The following is a 19,654-nucleotide window of genomic DNA, read 5'->3' as shown; positions in this document are numbered from 1 at the left end:
ACACATACACACACAAACATGCGCGCACACACACGCACGCACACACAATCACACACACACGCACATGCACAAGCACACCTGCACACACGTACACACATACACACATGCACACACACACGCATGCACGCACACGCATGCAGACTCACGCACGCACACACGCACACACACACAGACTCACGCACACACACGCATACACATGGACACACGCACACACACACACGTGAACACACACACACACACACACACATTGTGCTAGGGCAGGGGAGTTTTATGCAGACAGATCAGCGGGAGAGCTGTGTCTCGCAGTGACAGCCGCCGTGTGCTCCAAACAGGGACGGGGGCTAGTCTGCACAATGCTGCCCTTTCCATTTCTCCTCTTCCTACAATAGTCCTCCCTTCTCAGCGTAACAGGACACACCTGAGAGGAGAGAGCAACTCCGGCGCGGACGAGAACGCCGCTCCAGGGAGCACCGGCATGATATTAAAATCCCCTTTAATAATGGACCCCGACTGTCTGCACAGCCACAATGTCAGCCTCACGGTCTACCGCCTCGCATTTAATTTAAACACACACGCCTAGCGCGTCGCACAGAACCGCTGTCGGCCGCCGCCGCCGCCGCCGCCTCCGTCCGCACGCAGCCCGGCGCGCGAGCGCCCGGCTCGTCACGGTTAAGCAGGCAGCGCCCTCCCCGCAGCGCGGCCCGCCCGTCGTGCACGGCGAAATGTCACGGCGCACCGCGACGCTTCCGCCGCCGAGCGAGCGCCTCAGTCGAAGAAGGTCAGAACGCCAGCGTTGCGTAATGCGGCGGAGAGCCGGGGACCGCAATACGTCTGCTCATTACGGCTGGTTTTTATTTTTAAAAATTATTTATTTATTTAAAATAATGAGACAGATGGCCCCATGTGGTTTTCTCCATAAATATAGCCATTAACCCACACACACGTATACTCTATACGATCCATATGTATTTGCTCTGTTATTCATTGTGTGCTGGTGTGCGCGCGTACATGCGCACGCGTGGGTGGGAGCGTATGTGTGTATAATGAAGCTGACGGGTGCCGAAGGAGGACTCGGGCCGGGTATCGTTTCCTCGTTGTCAGTCCCGCGCCTCGCGTCTCGGTAAACATCCGGCAGCGCCGGCGAACGGCGGGGCTGTTTGGATTCCGCCGGCGAGGGACGTGGGAAGACGGGGGCGGTGCCGGCTGTTTGGGACGAGCGGCCCGCTCGTCTCGTTAGCGGCAGAAGCGTGCCGAGGGGGGGGGGAGAGGGCGACCGGACTCCGGAGCCCCGCCTGGAGACACCGCAAGATCTGGCGGAAGACGCGCCTCGCGCCGCCTGCCAGTTGCCGTGGTGATGCTCCGACTGTCTCCGCTGGGGGTTTCCCATGAGGCAATGGGGTAAATGCATAAAATGAAGGTGTTAAGACACGACGTGGATACAGTTTCCACTGTTTAGGGAAGCTAAAAGTCCAAATAGACGTAAAAACCCATTGTCAAAAAAACAGCCGGGGGGTGGGAGAACATAGCCAAGGCCATGATCAGCAAATAACTTCTTTTCCCAGGATACTTGCTGAATCAAACAGATTTAGAGGAAGAAACTTGTAGTGCCAAAACATCAGTCTGGATTACATGCCCCTTTTCATTCTATTATATTTTTCTTGTAAGTTTTCTAGGCTTCTTGCCTCGACGTGTTGAGTGTTTCTCACTTTCTCTGCGGGTCTCAACCTTCGGAGATGTTGCCTGGACATGGAAATTCTTTACGAAAAATGAATTTGTTCGGATTTTCGAGCCATTCTGACACACTTTATTTTCCACAAAAAGCCCCGCTCATTCCTGAATTGCATGCCGTTGAACCACGACGAAATATACATCATTGTGAGATATAAACACCGCGGTACTGTGGTGAAAAGCGGGGCGCAGCGATTGTGCTTCGCTGACTCCAGACTGTCGGTGCCGGAGGAAAATGAGGTGAGCAGCGATGGCTTTGTAGCGAGCCCCTCACGAGGATGCCTAGCGGGGAACCGCCTCCTGTTCCCTGGTTACCATGCTGTCAACCACTTTTTTTTGTGAAGTTACGGCAAATAACCATTTAAATGCATAGATACCAGGCCTCATTGTACTCATATATCCATAATACCTCATTTTCAAAATGCCAGATAAAAACCGATAAGAAAGATGGAATTCGTTTTTTTTCATCAGATTGAAAGAGCATCGGTTTGTCACAGGCATTGTTCTGTTTCAAACTTGTATCTCTAGCCTGCATAGAGGGCTTATTCACATTTTTTTAGAGGAAGAACATTTGTAAATAGATTTATGGGCATGAAAGATAAGTTGGCCGTGACTAACCTGGAACGAGAACGCTGGCTGTTGTTTGGCTTTTAATTGCCCCCGCGGTCAATAAAACATTGGCCCTGACACAGGTGTTGCTCATATTTAATAAAAAATCTACTGTAATCGGTCCCGCAATGGTTTAATGACTTCTCGTTATTCTTACGACTGGGAGTCTTTATAAATAATCAAAATAATGATGATAACCACAAGTAAAAACTACAAAAGAAAAAGCAGTCAGTCAAATTGCTGTTTGTGCCTTCGCTAAGGAGACCATAAGCACAATTTGTTAATGAACAAGTAAACGGCCATTTTAACTCAGCTATCAAGCTAATTAAAGAGCAAATCTCCTCCTCGGTTCCTCTAAACTATTCTCTCAGAGAACAATTAAAAGGAAAACATTAACTCAAAGCCAACTTGCAACACTTCCTAGCTGTAGAGTCCTCAGAAAATGACAGAATTAATATACTGTACGAGGGTGTGATGCTGGATACATATATACAGTATATACAGTTAACTGGGCATATTGATAATTATGCCCTTTATAATGTGATACCCATTAACATTACCCTAATCATAGTGTAAAGGTCAAGAGGTCAAGAGGTCCCTGTTCTCTCTCCCTGGTGACGAGCGGCTGACACTTGCTCTCTCACTACTCTTTAAAAAAGAAAAAAACGGTTTTGATTTGATTTGTCCAGTCCTGGTCCTGGCTGCAGAGCTCCCTATCTCCATATGTGGCTGTGACAGGAGGTGAAAGGAGGTGACAGGGAGATAAAATGGAAAGACAGGGAGCAGGGCATGTACGGGTGGTAGTGGTGGAGGGAGAGGATTTGCTTTGGGTTGCTTTGTGGCATAATAAATAGGGACAGAGGTGAGGCAGCGGCAGGGATACGCGCCATAGCAACTGCACACACAGAGGGGGTAGGGGTGGTGGCTCGTCAGCAGGAAGCTCTAATGCAGATGACCCGTCCCACAGCTGCATCAGCGTTAATGTGAAGCTGGGAGAGAAGGCTTGTGTGTATATGTGTTCTTGGGCCTTGGGTGTGTGTGTATGGGGGGGGGGATGCAAGAAGGAGAATAGGTTCCATTTGTCATGATTTGGCTGCCATCAGTGTTGGTGCTGCCACAGTGACACAGTGTCCCTCTATGACAGACCATCATCCTTTTCGGCTGCCTCTCTCTCTCTCTCTCTCTCTTTATTTACCCATCTCTCTATCCTATTCTACAGTAATCACCCTGAGTAATTGCTATCGGTCAGGTTCCCTCTTTCCTTTTTGCCTGATGTGATTCATCCTAGAGGAACAGCTTGAAGGCTGTGATAGACTGTCCGCAATTAGCAGGAGGGTCACGATATGTATTCGTGCGGGGCTCATGAGCATGTTAAAAAAAACACCAGGCACGTCGCTGTACATACTCTCATTGCCAGTCACGCTTACGAGACAGATAATGGGGTGTAAGGCCCAGACTGACAGGTCACAGGCCAGCGGATGCAAGGCCGTCATTGGCTGCAAGTACTGTAGTGTCGGCCTTCCGCCACGTCCAAAGGCAAGACTAATCTATCTGCCGAGTAGAGCAATATCTTCCTTCCTTCCTGTTGGCTTTCTCAAATTTTTCTCAAATGCTGCGTCTGGTTGGCGCCTCATTCGGCCTCCTGCTGCGCCTCCTACTCCGGATTTTTGTGCCGTTGCAGGACGTGTGACAGATGAGTGGGAACGAGAGGTTTCCCCGGTTTTTCCCTGGTGCTTCCTTCAAAGCTGCCTCTTCGGAAAAAAACTGTTCTAAATTCTAAATTTATAAGTACTCTGGAAGTTCACCGCTTACAATTACCAGCAGCGACTGTTACATCAGCATTTGAATGTTCAGTTAAGAACAAAAACTAAAAAGTTGATAAAGCTCAAAATTTCAAGGCAAGGTACTACACTAATTTTTTTTTTTTTGTTTTGTGCTTAACTTTTAGATTAGACTTTTTAGACTTTTAAGTTATTACGCCACATAAAATTCATTAGTTGTTTAATTATGCTAAAAACTTTTTTTTTTAAGTTACTTTGAAAAATGAAATATTAAAATCTTTTTTTTTTACAGTTTGAACCTTGAAGGTAAACCACTCTGGGAAGTAGGAAACGCACACAGGTCTGTACTCAGATTCGTGTTTTTAAAATGCTCCAGGACACTGATGCACACTTACTGAGGCAGGAGAACAGTGAACCCACCCTTACCTACTGCAATACTGCTGCAGGCACAGGGAGCTTTGCACTCACATAAAAAGCCATTCGCTCCTGTGGCAGACGGCAGATGAACCGTGTGCACTGTTTTTATTACACACATGGAATAATCACCATTTAAATGAAATCATAACAACGACTGCACGCCAGGCCACTGAAGCGTAAACGTTATTGCGAAAGCAAAATGCGATCCTGTAATCAACATCACTGGCGCGCTGTAGTATGTCCAAACAGAATTTTGATATGTCTGTAATAAACACTGTTGTTGTCGTGGTTGTTTTTTTTTCATGAGGCGCCTTTGGATTTTGTAACCAAGCCTTTCATCAGAACACACCGTGACTGTGGAGGTGGGGGGTGGGGGGGAGGGGGCAGCAATACATCACAAAAATTCCATATCCAGGTATTGCTTTTTTTTCAGCAGCAAAAGAAATGCCAAAAAAATGAACGGGTATTAGGGGTGACTAATGCTGGTTTTGCGCATGGTTTTGAAGGCGGAGAGCAGCGCTACAGAAAGAGGGGCCCACAGACGCCCGGGCCCCTCGTTCACAGACTCCGGCGCACCGCGAACTCGGCCGGGTTCGCCGCCCGTCCCGATAAGCCGCTCTGCCCGTCTTCACCGGGCCCCGGCGTCCGGCGGCAAGCTGCTGTCTGTGCTTCTCGCCGGGCGGAGAGGCCGGGGAGGGGGGGATGCACCCGGCGCTCAGTTTGTACCAACAAACGGAAACAGCCGCGAACTCGACAGACGGTAATATGCCCCTCTCCTAGCGCCTGCTCCGCAGAGCGCTGCTCGTTGTGAGCAGACACGTGCGCCGCGCTATCCTTTCAGACCCAGAGGATCAGGGGAGGTGTGATTTTGGTTTTGTTGGTTTTTTTTTTTTTTGCTTGCTCTGTTACTGGCAGCCTGTGCAATCCCACTGCCCATGTCCAAATACAGTGAACAAGAAAAACAATAAACTACTGAAAGGTTCTGAGGGCGGCATGGTGAAGCGGGTAGTACTGGTTTGAGTCCCAGCCAGGACCTTTCTGTGCAGAGTTGGCATGTTCTCCCATGGTGTCCACGTGGGTTTCCTCCAGTTTTCTCCCACAGTTACATAGTTACAAAGGTTAGACTAATTAGAGACTCTAAATTGCCCAAGCTAAGGGTGTGTGTGTCCTGTGATAGATTGGCCAACTGTCCTGGGTATACTCCCCACGACCCTGGAATAAGCGGGTTCGATAATGGATGGGTGAAAGGTTTTACTGTGATGACGAACCTGACCCTAAAGCATTGGAATACCCGTGGGACACGTTACAGCATGCAAAATGAGTGACATCACAAATGGTTGTCTTTTTATTACACTTATTATTCTTACTGCCCTGTTTTACCATTCTCATGTATGTTTTAACTGTTGCTTTATGGGTATTGAGTTTATGACCTCTTTTATTATCCTATTATGATGTGTGAAGAGCATTACATCGCAACTGCACAAAATGTGCTATAGGAATAAAGTTTGATTTGATTCGACTTGTCTGCCTGTGGCGTAGCATGAGACACCAAAAGCACATGCCTCAGCGATGCCAGATTTCCAGGAGGTAGAATTTAATGTCAATATTCCAAACGATGATGATGATGATGATGATGACTAACACACTAATATAAGTTGTACTTTGAAAACAGCCATTCTTGTCCATACAATCAAAGCACGTGATAGCAACAAGCAGGAGTGAGATGAACAGTTCCATTCTCTGAATCTCTCTTATTTGTCTCTGAGACGTTCTGTCTAGCGGCTTGTGTTCTGGGATGCAACGGACGATTAAAAAAAGGATAGACAGCAGGGGGCCTTGAGCTTTGTAACATCTTTGGCCATCAGACTGAATTTGACCTTCCCTGTTTTAGGTGTTTTCGAACAGCAATTGTCTGTGATTTATAACAGCCTTGATACCTTGCACAGCGTGACGTAAACTCCTCTTCTGAACCTGAGTGTAGTTGTCAGGTGTGTGTGTGTGTGTCCTGGGGGGGGGGGTGTTTGTGTGTGTGTAAGTGTGTGTGCTTGCGTATGTGTATGTCACACTAACATGGCTTTAGGGGTGACTTTCCAAGAGCAAAAAAAAGCCACTCTCCTCTTTTATCTTCTGATACTTGACATTTTGCACACCGCTTCTGTCATTTAGTTAACCTTTCACAGTCTACCGTTCTCCTTCTTTTAGTTCTTTTTGTCCCTCCTCCATTTAGACTCCGCGTCTGTGAGCACATCACCCACCCGGCGCTGACATTTCAATCCATCACTCTGGGAACTCATGACACTGCCCCCGCTCCCTTCAAAATGTGTCCCTTCATCCCGTTTCTTTCCCCATCCAATTTCTGTCTCTATACCGTACACAATCCCTCCCTAAGGAGGCACATCCCCATACTTTACCATGTTCTTCTTTTATTTTCCACTCTAAGTCACATTACTCCCTAGCATCAGCCTCTCCTTTCCTCTCTGTGTTCTTACGTTGGTCTCTTTATTCTGGGTTCCCATGCGAGATCATATTACATTACATTACAGTCACTCTGCAGATGCTCTTATCTAGAGTAATGAACGGCAGTGGAGAACGTCAGTGCTACTCTCAGGAATACAAGAATACGGGAAGAGACTGCTATTTATAATCACTAAGTGTAATGTTAACCTGACAAGCAGCTATTTATAGTTTTGAAAAAGAAGGTACTACTAGACACATCTATCTTACACAGCTATACCTATAACATTATCCAAAAGGAAATCCAAGGAAAAAAAGAGTAAAGAAGAAATAATATCTAAAGTTGGTCTAGGGGAGTCATGGTACGATCTGAGGGGGGGAGTCTTTAGTCCGTGTTTGAAGACGGGCCGGGTTTCTGCTGCCCTGACTGCAGTGGGAAGCTCACTCCACCACCGGGGGGCCGGAACAAAAAGTACAAAAAGTGCAGCCATGCAGGCGGGGGGGGGGGGGGAGGTGCCAGACGCCCGGAGGTAGCAGCACAGAGGGGTCTGGTAGGTGAGTGCCATGTTCCTGTTTTGGGAGCCGAGGGCCCATGGGGACTGGACCAAGCCCCCCGTGCCCCCAGTGCTACAGGAGTCCAGCCACCGCGGTCATCTGTACAAACAGACCAGACCAGCTGGTGTGCTGCTTGTCCTCCCAGCTTCCTCTGTTTTCAAGAGAGGAAGTGGGAACAAAAACAAACTAGGACACACACCGACTGCGGGCTCTGGGTAAGAGGAAATAAATAAATAAAAATAAAAATAAATGAGCGGTTTAAAAAAAAGGATAGGAATATGCCTGGGTCAACACTGAGGCTCGGGAGAGGGGTTTGTGGCGTCTAATGGAAATTAGTTCAAGCACTTCCTTGACCCCTTGATGCAAATGACCCCCATCCAGCAGGCCTTGCCGGCACCCCCATGCTTTCAGTTCCTCCACTCCCTCAACCCCCCCACCCCACCCCACCCCTCACTCCTCAATGCTCAGCCTCAATACATCACACTTTCCTCTTTCGCGCTGCTGTTGTCATAGTTATCATTGCGCATAGCCTGTTTCTGCTGAGGGCGGCGAAACAAACTAATGAATTTGACTGACTTATTTCCTTTTTTCTGTTGTTCCGCTCTTCCCTCTCTGCGTCTCCAAAGTAGGTCGCCAAGGAGAAGGAGGAACGAAGAGAGGGAGGGAGAAGACGTGAAGACGTCGTGGGGAGAAGTTCTTGCTTAATAAACAGCCAGGCAGGTGGATAAAAAAAAAAAAAAAAGATTTCTGATTGCCGACACGGCCTCGTGTCATCCGCCATCATACACTTTTTTCAATTGATGTTACCATATTTTCAGATGAAATATCACCTTCTGAAAGCACAGTTTGCAGTCCCGCGTGCCCACGGTAAGCACACGGCAAGCTCGCAGATAAGAGGACGGCACGCGGAGAGGCTACGGATTAGCGGTCCGGATGGTGGGGGGGGGGGATCAGTCGATCACTCGACAGCTGTAAAGATGCAGGCGTCTCGTTATCTCTCCCTCAAAGGGCCGCAGGTTGTCTGGGGGGAGCGCCACGACCTCTCCTCAAGCCCCCAAAAGTCTCTTTTGTTGTCCCGCGGCTCCCCGCAGCCGCAGCGCCAAGCGCATTAGCGCTTCAGTTAGCGGGAGGCTAAAGAAGGGACTAGCGCCGCGGGCCCAGAGGAGCTGGGAGACACGCGGGCCGGGGTCCGTGCGGTGGGGACCCCGTCGTTCTGCTCCACGCCCCTGGTTCGGCGGCTTTGTTCGCCACACGCTGCCTCCTTTCCCGGGGAGGGTTAGCATCAAATTATGATTATTAGCGCAAGAGAGTGCACAGGTACACCGTGTTTTGCCCCTGCATTGGATGTGTGTAAGTGTCTGTGTGTGTGTTTGTGTGTGTGTGGGGTTGTAGCGTACGTGCGAATATCTACGTGTATGTGAGTGTGTTTGTGTGTATGTGTGTGTGTACTTTTGCTTCATCTAATGGTTTTCCCCATTAAAACTATAACATGCCAAGAGCCTCTTCATGGCATGTATACCTCCTGCTCTACAATACACATACAATCAAAGGGGGGGGTGGAGAATTAGAGGTATCTTACTGAAAGACAAAGGATGATCAGGGACCTGATTGGGCGGTTTGTCCTTATTTCAAAGAGACTAAATGAGACCCAGCTGTCAGAGCTCTTGGGAAGCGGCGCAGGGGCGCGGTAGAGTAATGGCTTAAGAGCCGTGATTACGCACTGCAGCGCTCTCGTACGGACCAGACCGCTTTTATCTCACCGAGGACGCACGGAGGCTGAGAGCAGCAGCGGCCCTTTTGTGGGCGAAATAAAACCACAGAAGAAAAAAAAAACGCTGGAAGTTCGCGCCGCCGGGCGGGCGGGCGGGCGGGCTGGGGCGACCGCCGTTCCAGGAATCAGCAGCTGCTCCTGGGCTCGAGATGGACTCACAGAGACGCTCGGGGTACGTTCGAGTGAGCGAAACACGAACCGACCGTGCCTTCGCCTGCACAGAATTCAGCTACATCTTTCATCTTTAACGGGCCGTTCATTGGGAGGTCGCTACGGAATCGCTGGGACAGCTGGGGGAGGTCATGATGTTTTAGCCGTGGTGCGTTTCGGGAGGGAAAATAAAGCAAAACCAAACAGCAGCGTGAAACCAACACAGCTCCCAGCACAGCCCCCTCCCCAACCTTCCCCACCCTCGGAAATATGGGGTGACAGGTCGGCAGTCATATCGAACACAGAGACGAAGGGAGGAGAGCGCGTCTGAACACAGAGTGGTGTCTGAATACAGGGGCGCAGGGAGGAGAGCGTGCCTGAACACAGGGGCACAGGATTGGGTGCTTCAGGGTTTTGTGAGCAGAGACTCTGAGAGCCAATTTAGTCAACCCCCCACCGCAACCCCCCCCCCCCCCCTTCCCCCCCACCCCTCATCACTGTACAATATTATGTACAACTGACCTGCGCACTGCTCCATGTCCCTGTGGCACTGGAAGACAGAAAACACCTTGCTAACCTTCGCGCCATTTGCCCAAACAGCCAGAGAGCGGGAATCGATTTCATTTTCATAGGTGTTTTTTTTTTCTTTTCTTTTTTTTTATAACGTGGGGCATGTTAGTGCAACTGGCGCCCACGGGGTCAGCTGACACGGAGGTGTTAAGTACCAGCGTTACCTGAGAAACATGCTGCTGGACCAGGGAGGTAAAACTGCGATAACACACAATAGTCAGCTCCCCTCAGACCTGCTGTGGGAGACTCTGATCAAAGGAGCACGCCCTATGCAGCAGCCAGCCATCTCCCTTCCAAAGCAGTGACCACTCGGACAGCCAGCTGTGGCCGATGAAGCCAGCCTCCACCCAGGGGGCGTGACATCACCATCACAGAGCCTCTGCGAATGACGTGAATGCGAATGACCAGCGCGCCATCTGGAACATTGCGCTTCAATTTTCCCAACACCATATCACAGCTGAAGCTTGGCAGCAGAGACAGAGACAGGCGCGATCCGGAATGTTCCAGGCAAACGTGCGCTGCGCTCCCGTGCCGGAAACCCCCCCCCCTGCCCCCGCGCGACTCCCCGCCGCCCCCCCGCTCCGCGGGCCCCCGGCCACACGCAGGCCCCCCGTCGAGCCGTCGATATCGCGGCCGATACGATCGGCGCCATTAATCACCGCCCTCCTGCCGCCGCACGCCGCGGGGTCCGTCGTTTCCCAGCACAGCCTCCCGCCAACGAGGGAGCCATGGCGACGCGGCTCCCCCCCCCCCCTCCCCCCGGCCAGCGGAGCAGCTGGGGCGGAGCACGCACCCCGACACGAGGGTGCGCCGCCGGGCCCAAATCCCGACTTCTAATTAGCGCACGCTAACGGCTAAAGAGCGGAACGCCGCAGGTAATCTCAGCTCGCTGGCGAAGGCTGCCGACGCTCCCCTCCACACCGCCGCCAGTCACAGGCCTCCCCGCATAATAAAGGCCGTTTAATTTCGTGTTTATGCGCCGCGCCTTGGCCGCGAAGCTCGCGGTTTTTTGGGGTAAACATTTAGATTGGGAGCTCGTTTCGTTCGTTTATCCACTTAGTTCCCGGGAAGCTTTAGGCCTTCGCGTTCGGGCCGGTCTGCTTAATGTGCAATTACGGTCCATTTACAGCCCCATCCCGATGGGGGCTGGGACAGTTCATTGAGCACGAGCCACGGCTCAAACCTCAGCCCTTCTGCTGCAGAACGAGTCTCATTTATTAATAACTGAAAATCAGGCTCGCCGGTGTGAAACGGCACAAGAGCGGACAGCAGACGTGAAACGCGCGGGAGGAAGCTCTCGCTCCTTCTGCTTTCATAAACGCTACTTTTTTTTGGGGGGGGGGGGGTACAGAAGAAAGGTGCTGGGTGACGAAGGGGGGTTACCGGAGTCAATTGCCAGTGTTGCTCAGGATATTGCATCACACGGGCACCTTTGTGCACAGCGGGGAGACGCTCTCCCTCCTCGTGTTCCTCGCTAGTCTGTCCGATCTCTCTCGGCACGGGCCTCAAAGCCTGACGTGGTTTCAGGCCTGTTGTCGGCCTAAGCGCTCAGCTTCAGGTCCTGGAGCGGCTGGCTTTGGTGTCAAAGGCATCTGCTCATGGAGATCAGACAACAGACCGATCTTTCAGCCCCCGTTTTATTTTCTCATGGGCGCAAGTTCACACACGACTGAGCTCGACGGTGATTCTGCTCGGCTGTCGCCTGGAAAAAAACGGCTGAGGCTGAGGAACGAGTGAGCCTCGCTCAGTTTGGCCCAACGCTCCTGAGACGGGAAAAACAAATGTGTAGGAGCCAGAGAGAAAGAGAATGAAAGAAACAACAAGATAGAGAGAGAGGGGGACGAGAAAGAGGCAGAGACAAAGAGGTGGAGAGTTGGAAAGGGAGAAAGAGGAACAGAGGGAATGAGAGAGAGAGAGAGAAATAGACAGCGAGACACAGAGGGAAGTAGAGGGAGGGAGAAAGAGGGAATGAGAGATAGAAAAAAGTGACCCAGAGCTCCGACCTCTGGCTGACATCACCATTCCTCTAAAAAAACAGCTTCATTCAGTCTGGGAGCTGCCATCATGGGGGATGACAATAACACTCACTGCAGGCTCAGTAATGAGAGAGGTCCAGGCCCTCTCACAACCTCACCCCTCCTCTCTCCCTCTCTCCATCCTTCTCCTCGCTCCACTGTCCCCAGGGGTCCCCCCTCTCCTCCCATTCTACCCATGTCTTCCTTAGAATCATCTTCATCCCTACACTCTCTCTCTCTCTCTCTCTCTCTCTCTGAGCAGTCATGTATGTAATTTAGATGTTTGACTGGTCAAGGGCAGAAATCTATGTTCACATTCATGTTTATATTAGCAAAGCATTATACGCATGTAATTACACTGTAATAACCATTGCAGAAGTCAAATGTACGGAAACTGTATTGAAATAACACATGATCAAGATGTTGCAACAATTCCCAATATATGGGCAACTATAAAGAATCATTGTGACTTTCAAGTGATAGATAGAAGATATTGTAAATACTGTATAACTGCCATGCACAGAGACAGATTGTTTAAGATCAGAATGGGGTCCAGGTTATAGTCAAGGGACAATAGTAATTAATATACTGTGAGTCATTACACAAAGTCATACTCCAGGATAGGAACTGTGTAAGAAAACTACCGTGTGGCTACCATATGGTAACAGATAATTATATGACAGGTTGGCATGTGGGTAGAATATAATTTTATGTTCCAAATCATTTTCACAATTAATTGTTAACAATTTGGTAAACTGGAATTTAACAAAAACATTATATTAGTTGTCTATGATGAACCTTGCTAACCTCATAAAATCACCTGAAAGATGGTAATTATCAAAACGGCACTGAGTTACTCAGGTAAAAAACTACACCATTAAGCCCCTAGCATTAGATCCTATTAAATAATCATTAAAAAATGCAAGCTTGTAGAAACCATCCACCGTTTAAAATTTTTAAAGGGGCAGTTCACTTTCTGGAATTAAAAAAAAATATATTATTTCTGCTCTAGTGTAAGTTATGAAATTGACCCATACTGTTTGTCGTGTGCAATGAAGGATAGTTTAGATATCTGATGATTTTTATCACAACCTGTCGGATACATACCGGCCTGTAGGGGGCATCACTGGGTCTGTGGCTTAAACCAGAAACACGCCTCAGCACGCCAGCTTGCCTGCCCTCTTCAAAATGAATTACCCTGGCGATGTAGCCGAAACGCTGTCCTGTTCCATAGCAGGACGTGCTTGTAGCTTCAGTTTCAATTTGTCAGTGGCTCGCTTTAAACCACGGTACTCATAGAGCGGCCACTGTTATGCCAGCATGCCACCAGGAACTTCGGTATTTAAGATATCCTTCATTGCACTCAAAAAAAGAAGCATGGGCCGATCTAGAGCATACACTACAGCAGAAGTAATATAAAAATTCCAGAAAGTGAACAGTTCCTTAAACACCATATTAAAGTCTCTAATGCCGGCGGTTTCCGATGGCGTTTACACGAAGCGCTTGGGCCACAGACGGAGGCTTCTGCGTTAGAGCCAGCTCTGGCAGGGCATTCACCACCCCTGCCTGCTCTCTGTACAATTACATATTCATATCTGCGGATTAAGCTGTTGAAGTCTAAAAAAAACCAGACACTGCCATATCTTTTCTGAGTTTGTGGGAAAAGACCAGAGGTATCTTGCGTAGCTTAAATGCAATGTTTTCGCTGCTTGCTGGAGGGCTAAGCGGAAGGGAAGGGACATCCTTAGCTGTACCTTAAGCTTGCGTATCCGACACGGAATCCCGGGTACGTTGTGGCAGAAGTCCTGGCCCCGGATGAGTCTGTGGCAGCAAGCCCTGGTTGGGTGAAAAACAAAACCCGAGTTGAAGCCAATTGGTTCAGGCAGGTGCTGAGGAGAAAGATCCAGGTTCAGAAATTAAAAGTCCTCCCCAGTATTTTGTTCCAATCACCCGGATTTGCTAATTAGCTACATTTTTCAGCCAGGAGGTAAAAAAAAAAAAATTAGTGAAATCAGCTGACTGAGTTCAAGGATGGAAGAAACACATGGCAGGACTTCCACTTTCTCACTCTTGGACTTTCCACCTCTGGACAGGCACCGCTGGAAAAAATAGTTGCTAGGTAATAGTTCCTGGCTCACAGCTGTGTGGGGGCATGGTAAACATTACAGCAAATGTGTTGTAAATGCATACAGTAACTATTCAACAGTGTGTATGCATGTGCACAGCTGCCAACTGCTCTGGCAGCAGTTTAGCATAATGGTTTTGGAGCCGGGCTTGCAAACTCCGTAGATGGAGGGTTGATTCCCAGGTGGGGCACTGCCATTGTATCCTTGAGTGCATGTGACTGAATTGCCTCATTCAGCTGAATAAATTGACTGTATACGCCAATGACATGAGCTGTGTATATGAGCATCGGCTAAATGTAGCATGTAATGTAAATGTCTTTCTGTGTGTGTGTGTGTGTGCGTGCGTGCGTGCGTGTGTGTGTGTCCCAGCCCTGTGTATCAGGAGGGAGAAGTGATGTGGCATCATGGGTGTGTGGTATTGCAGCAGAACGACAGTGTGGTTCGATTGGATGCTGCTGTTGTACCCTATGGCACGTTACTTAGAACAAATTGCTTCAGAAAATATCCAGCTGTTAAAATTAATGACATGTCAAGTGATAGCTCTGGTTAAGGGGTTCTGCAAAGCGAGATGGCAATATTGATTATAGCACAGTATATATGAAAAAAGACTCATCTTTCCTAGCAATGTGGCACTAACTGTATTTGAATACTTAGCCATTAAAGGATTTTTAAACATTGTCACAGATAGCAGTAATTTGTTCATTTTGATTAAAGCATTACTTGAATGTAGAGAGAGAAAAATCTCAGAGTTTATGCTCTAAGAAGACTGATGGGTATAATTTACTGGAAAATACCAGCATACTGACAACCTCAATGTAAGATCAAGCGTGATGATATAAATCATAAATCCATAGTGATTTCCATAAAATCAGCAGATCTTCTGCGGCAAACGTCTCCTCAATCTGGAGATACTACACCACTGGACCTTTTCCAACAGCACACAAAATAAAATGAGTAAAAATATAGCAACTCTCTCTCTCTCTCTCACCCTCTTTCCCTCTCCCTCTCTCTCTCTCTCTCTCTCTCGCTCAGTTCAAGGAAAACCTTGAAAATGCCATTACTGAATGTAAAAGTAAAGAAGTAAGACCACAGAACAATAGTTTTCCGGAGAAGCAGCTGGGCCTTCAAACATTAATCCTTGTTTAATTTTCTCATGTTAATGGACTTTTTCACGAGGAACTGAAATTAATTTCTGGCTGCAACTGGGCAGAGGTATTCATTAGAAAGGGGGTGGAGATCAGCTCAACCAGGCATGCTCCGTTGCCAGCAAAGCACACTGCCAAAAAAACCTAAATAACTACAAGCACTGGAGGTCTTAGAGAAGTACAAAAATGCTCGAATGAACAAGATCAGATGAATGGTATGCTACTTCACAGTGTTTACAATAAAATCAATATCATTCTCTTGCCAAATCACTGATTGCCTTGCTGGTCAATCTACAGGTGACAGGTAAAATGGATACTTCCTGTTTTATTTTGTGCTGTAATGCAGAACAAAATGGCCACCTGTGACCAGTACCACCAAAGAACAGCCCTTAACTGCACAGTTTGTGGTGTTCTTATTTTTTTTCTTCTTATGGTGTATTATGGATGTAGCCTCTATTGCATTTAGAATGTTTATTTTGGTTCATGGGTAGCACAGGTGAATTTTTGCTTGACAGTCTGTTAATGTTTTTGGCTACGTTACTTTTGTTCACGTACTGTTAATCGGGTAAGTAGTACTTATGCTCGTCCTCTAAGTCCTTGTAAGTTGCTTTGGATAAGAGTGCCTGCTGCATGAACGTAATGCGATGTAAAGCAATGGAAAATGGCACGAGCTGCTTGCTGAAAGGCCTTCCTCTTGGCTTACGGTGATCCGCTGCGCCCCGATATTAGCGAAGGCGGGAGAAGCAGTAAACTTGCCTCCAGTTCCCGCTATCACTCCTGTAATCCAGGACGACAACCACAGAAAATGGAGAGAGGTGGCGACAGCGACAGAGAAACCATCAAATTAGGACGCGCGTCAGGCGGGAAAGAGAGAGATACCGGCTTGAAAAAAATAATAAATCTTAATTCTGTTGGAGAATGGGGTAGAGGAGGGGCAAAGAGAGAGCGAGAGAGAGATAGAGGGAAAGAGAGAGAGAGAGAGTATGAATAACATCTGAATGATATCCGCGGCTCTTTTTAATAGCCGTAGCCGCAGACGGCTGTGTTTGCGGACTTATCTGCGTCCGCGCTGGCGCTAGCGCATTAGCTCGGGCTACAGCGTCGTCACCCTTCGCCGCCTCCAGAGAGCTCCATCAATGAAACCTTGTCGGCGTTAGGATTTGATTCACGACAGCCCGGCAAAAGAGCGGGACTGACAGGCGGCAAGAAAGCCGGAGACGGCAGTCCTGCGGTATGGGGTTGAGAAAAGAGAGAACGACGGCAACGAAGAACAAAAGAAATATAGAAGAAGAGAAATATCTTAAGCCGGGGGGAAAATATGAATCGCTGAGTGTGGGAGGAGGGGGGGAGAGCGCGATTAAAAGAGAGGGAATTGATTAGGACGAACAATAGGAGCAAAAAGAGAAAAGGAAAAAGGAGATTAAGACGGGGAGAGGGGTTAAAATACGGAGTAATAATCTGAGTGCCTTCCATCCCTCTTTTCCCACAGTCATATTTACAGCGCTGGAACCGAGCGCTCAAACGCAGGATGAGTTATGCAGTACACGGGGTGACCAGACGTCCCGTTTCTCCCCGGGACAGGCCCGTATATCAGCCCCGTTTTTACGCGTCCTGATTTATGCCGATAATATCTCCATTCGTCCCGTATTTCAGTGGCGCCGTATTTCAATGGGCTTTCTGACTGTAATTTTCATTACTTTAGGTTCACATTGCATTGTGTCACTCAGTCATCCGGAGGGAGTCCTGGTCACCCTAATTATACATTAAAAACAAGGGCGGAATAAAAGGCGTGGACACAGAGTGTCATTCTCTCTCCTCCTCGATTCAACAGAGACACCGTAGGAAATTATGCCTGTGTTTAACTCAATTTGTTGCTCAAATTGCTGCAAAATTTTATTTTGTGTAATCAAACAATGGTTGTGGCTGGTAGTCTGCATTGTGCTTGCTTGGCTGAAAATTGCCTTGTTGGAGTCTACAGACGCAAATGAACATCTTTTCATGAAAGGCAGACTATGCAGGATTTTTTGCTTGAAAATATAATACAATAACCATGATACGGCATATCTATGCTACACTGGCAGGCTATGTATTTACTTAGTTTTCCAAATTTGAGCTCCTTTTGCTTGTATTTGTTATTCTAAAATGTGTTCGGGACGTTTCTGGGCATGGCGCTCTTTTCTGTGTGGCAAGGGGTGGGCGTGGCTTTAGAGTCTGTGGTTTGGGATCAGATTCCAGAAGTGTTTGTCGCTTGTTAGCAGCAGCTATGACGGACGCTAAGAAGCCTAGATACAGTAAAGCAAAAAGGCACCCCAACAGGGCTCGTTCAATAACTAGAGTCAACTTTGGAATTGCTTTACCTCGGTGGCCTCAGCTGAAGTTCACCAAGGGGATGAAAAGCGACACAGAATTGACTTTTTGCCGTTGGACCTGTAAGTAACATTACTTTTAGCTAGCCAGTTATGTTAGGCAGCTACATTCCCAAGGTTGGGTAGCTTTTTTATTGAATTGCTCTCCCATCAAGATGTCTTCCTCACTATGGGAAGGACTGTTACTTTATTATTCATGCTTTTTTGGGGGGTTTTTTGCGCACCTGGGAATTTTTTCATTTGCAGTTGTTTTGTCAGCATGTGCGCTGAAATAAACCTGTGCTGATTGGCTGAGGACTGAATGCTGTTATGTTGAGGATCCATTAAGATTGTGCATGCTGTCGATCAAATACTGGAGTTCGTGACAGATGTTCTTGGCACAGATTGAATTAAGATTTTTTATTTTAATGCCGGTTTTAATGAGTTTCCTACCCCACACTACTTGTAAAGCATGAATTCTAATCAAAGCAATGATAGTAATATTACAGATGATGATGCAGATTGTTTCTGTGTGAGCTGTGACTGCATAACCTGTCTGTAATCACACACAATGTTAAATTGGCCATGATACAGTAAGCCTGAGGGATTGTACTACATCCAATGACTGCTGCTGGATTCACACAAACAAATTAGCTTGCTGCATTATGAATTGGCTATGCAAGCTATGGCATGTACGTATTATGATAAATTATATTTACTCTTGAAGCAATGAGACGTTGTAAAATCCACATTAACCATACGGCACAACAAAAGGTACAGCCCCTTTTTCATTATTACCGTTCTGCGAGAAAATATAGCCAATAATGTACATTCTCCATGCCAGGTCATGCAATTTGTTTTTTCGTTTTTTTCTCTTTTCTTGGATCTTTACAGATTTTTCAAAATGCCACTCAATTTTCAGCGTCACTTTGCTATTAGGTATTGTGTAATGACCCACAGGCCCTGGAAGGTTCAGGAATTTATAATGAAGCATTTCATTATAGAAGTTCTATTGATCCAGGCCAGGGCTGCCTGACCCCCTTCCTGGAGATCGACTGTCCTGTTTCACTCCAGCTCTAACAAAGCAAACATCCTTCAGCTGCTTGTTGAGCTCCTAATTAGTAGAATCAGGTGTGCTGGACAGCCCTGCTCTAGACCAACTTAAACAGTTTAGATTTTATGTCAAATCTGGACCTTGAATCCAAATCTGGCCCAGTTTTTCTTCTCCCTCAGGTAACTAGCTGAACAATTAGTGCTACTGATTCTGTATTTCCTGAGCCTGTATTCACACCTGACACCCAGGTGAAGGGAGGATGGAAAACCAGCAGTTCATGGACCTCGAGTGCCGTGATTTGAATCACGGGGTTTTAAGTAGACTCTATTCGTGCAGCTGGATATTTACTGAAGCACTTAAGGTTAAGTGCCTTGAACAAGGGTACAATAGCAGTGCCCCCACTCGAAAATCAAACCTGCAACCTGTTATAAATTATGAAATCCCAGTTCCCTAACCATTACACTACCCTTGAGTACAATGATTTGTGCGAAGAACTTGCACACGCCCAGTCGTGCTTGTAGGCTTGAGCCAGTGCTGGAGCAGCCACAGTGTTCAGCCTCTGGCTGTGATGAACTAGCCACCGCTATGTAGTTCGCTAGCAGCCCTGCTTTCCAGTGCTGGGTCTAGGCAGGCTGCAGGTGTCCATCTTTGCATTGCATTACATTACTGACTGAAGTAGGCACTTTTGGATGGGAGTTCCATGTTGACCAAAACCCTTCCACCTCCGCTGACGCTATAAAGTTACAGTTAAATGTTCTGCGTTAAATCAGCTCTTACAGGCTGCATATGGTCCCAGTTGGACTCATATGTCCTCTGTTAGAGATTAATTAACACTGGACATACAGTAGCTGACCAGTGTGGCACCCAGTAGGGCTGCTGGCCTCAGTCAGAACCGGCACGATCTGGACTCTAACCCGGACCGCAGGGCGCATCA

General features: G+C 47.8%; 1 protein-coding gene across 5 annotated transcripts in view; it reads right to left on the bottom strand.

Annotated features, from left to right (window-relative positions):
* Window positions 1-19,654, bottom strand: part of LOC135248773 (protein phosphatase 1 regulatory subunit 29-like) — a 135,315-nt gene that overhangs the window by 18,106 nt on the left and 97,555 nt on the right. For 4 of the 5 annotated variants that reach the window (XM_064323690.1, XM_064323694.1, XM_064323693.1 and 1 more), the window contains exon 3: window positions 13,805-13,886. The exons of the other annotated variant lie outside the window; for it this stretch is intronic. The gene's annotated coding sequence lies outside the window, so the exon portion shown is untranslated. The remainder of the gene's footprint in view (window positions 1-13,804; window positions 13,887-19,654) is intronic. 5 annotated transcript variants of the gene reach the window in all.

This window comes from Anguilla rostrata, chromosome 2, assembly GCF_018555375.3.
Source record: "Anguilla rostrata isolate EN2019 chromosome 2, ASM1855537v3, whole genome shotgun sequence".
Taxonomy (NCBI): Eukaryota; Metazoa; Chordata; class Actinopteri; order Anguilliformes; family Anguillidae; genus Anguilla; species Anguilla rostrata.
The sequence above is the reverse complement of the archived record's forward strand: the minus strand, read 5'-3'. Positions and strand labels throughout refer to the sequence as shown.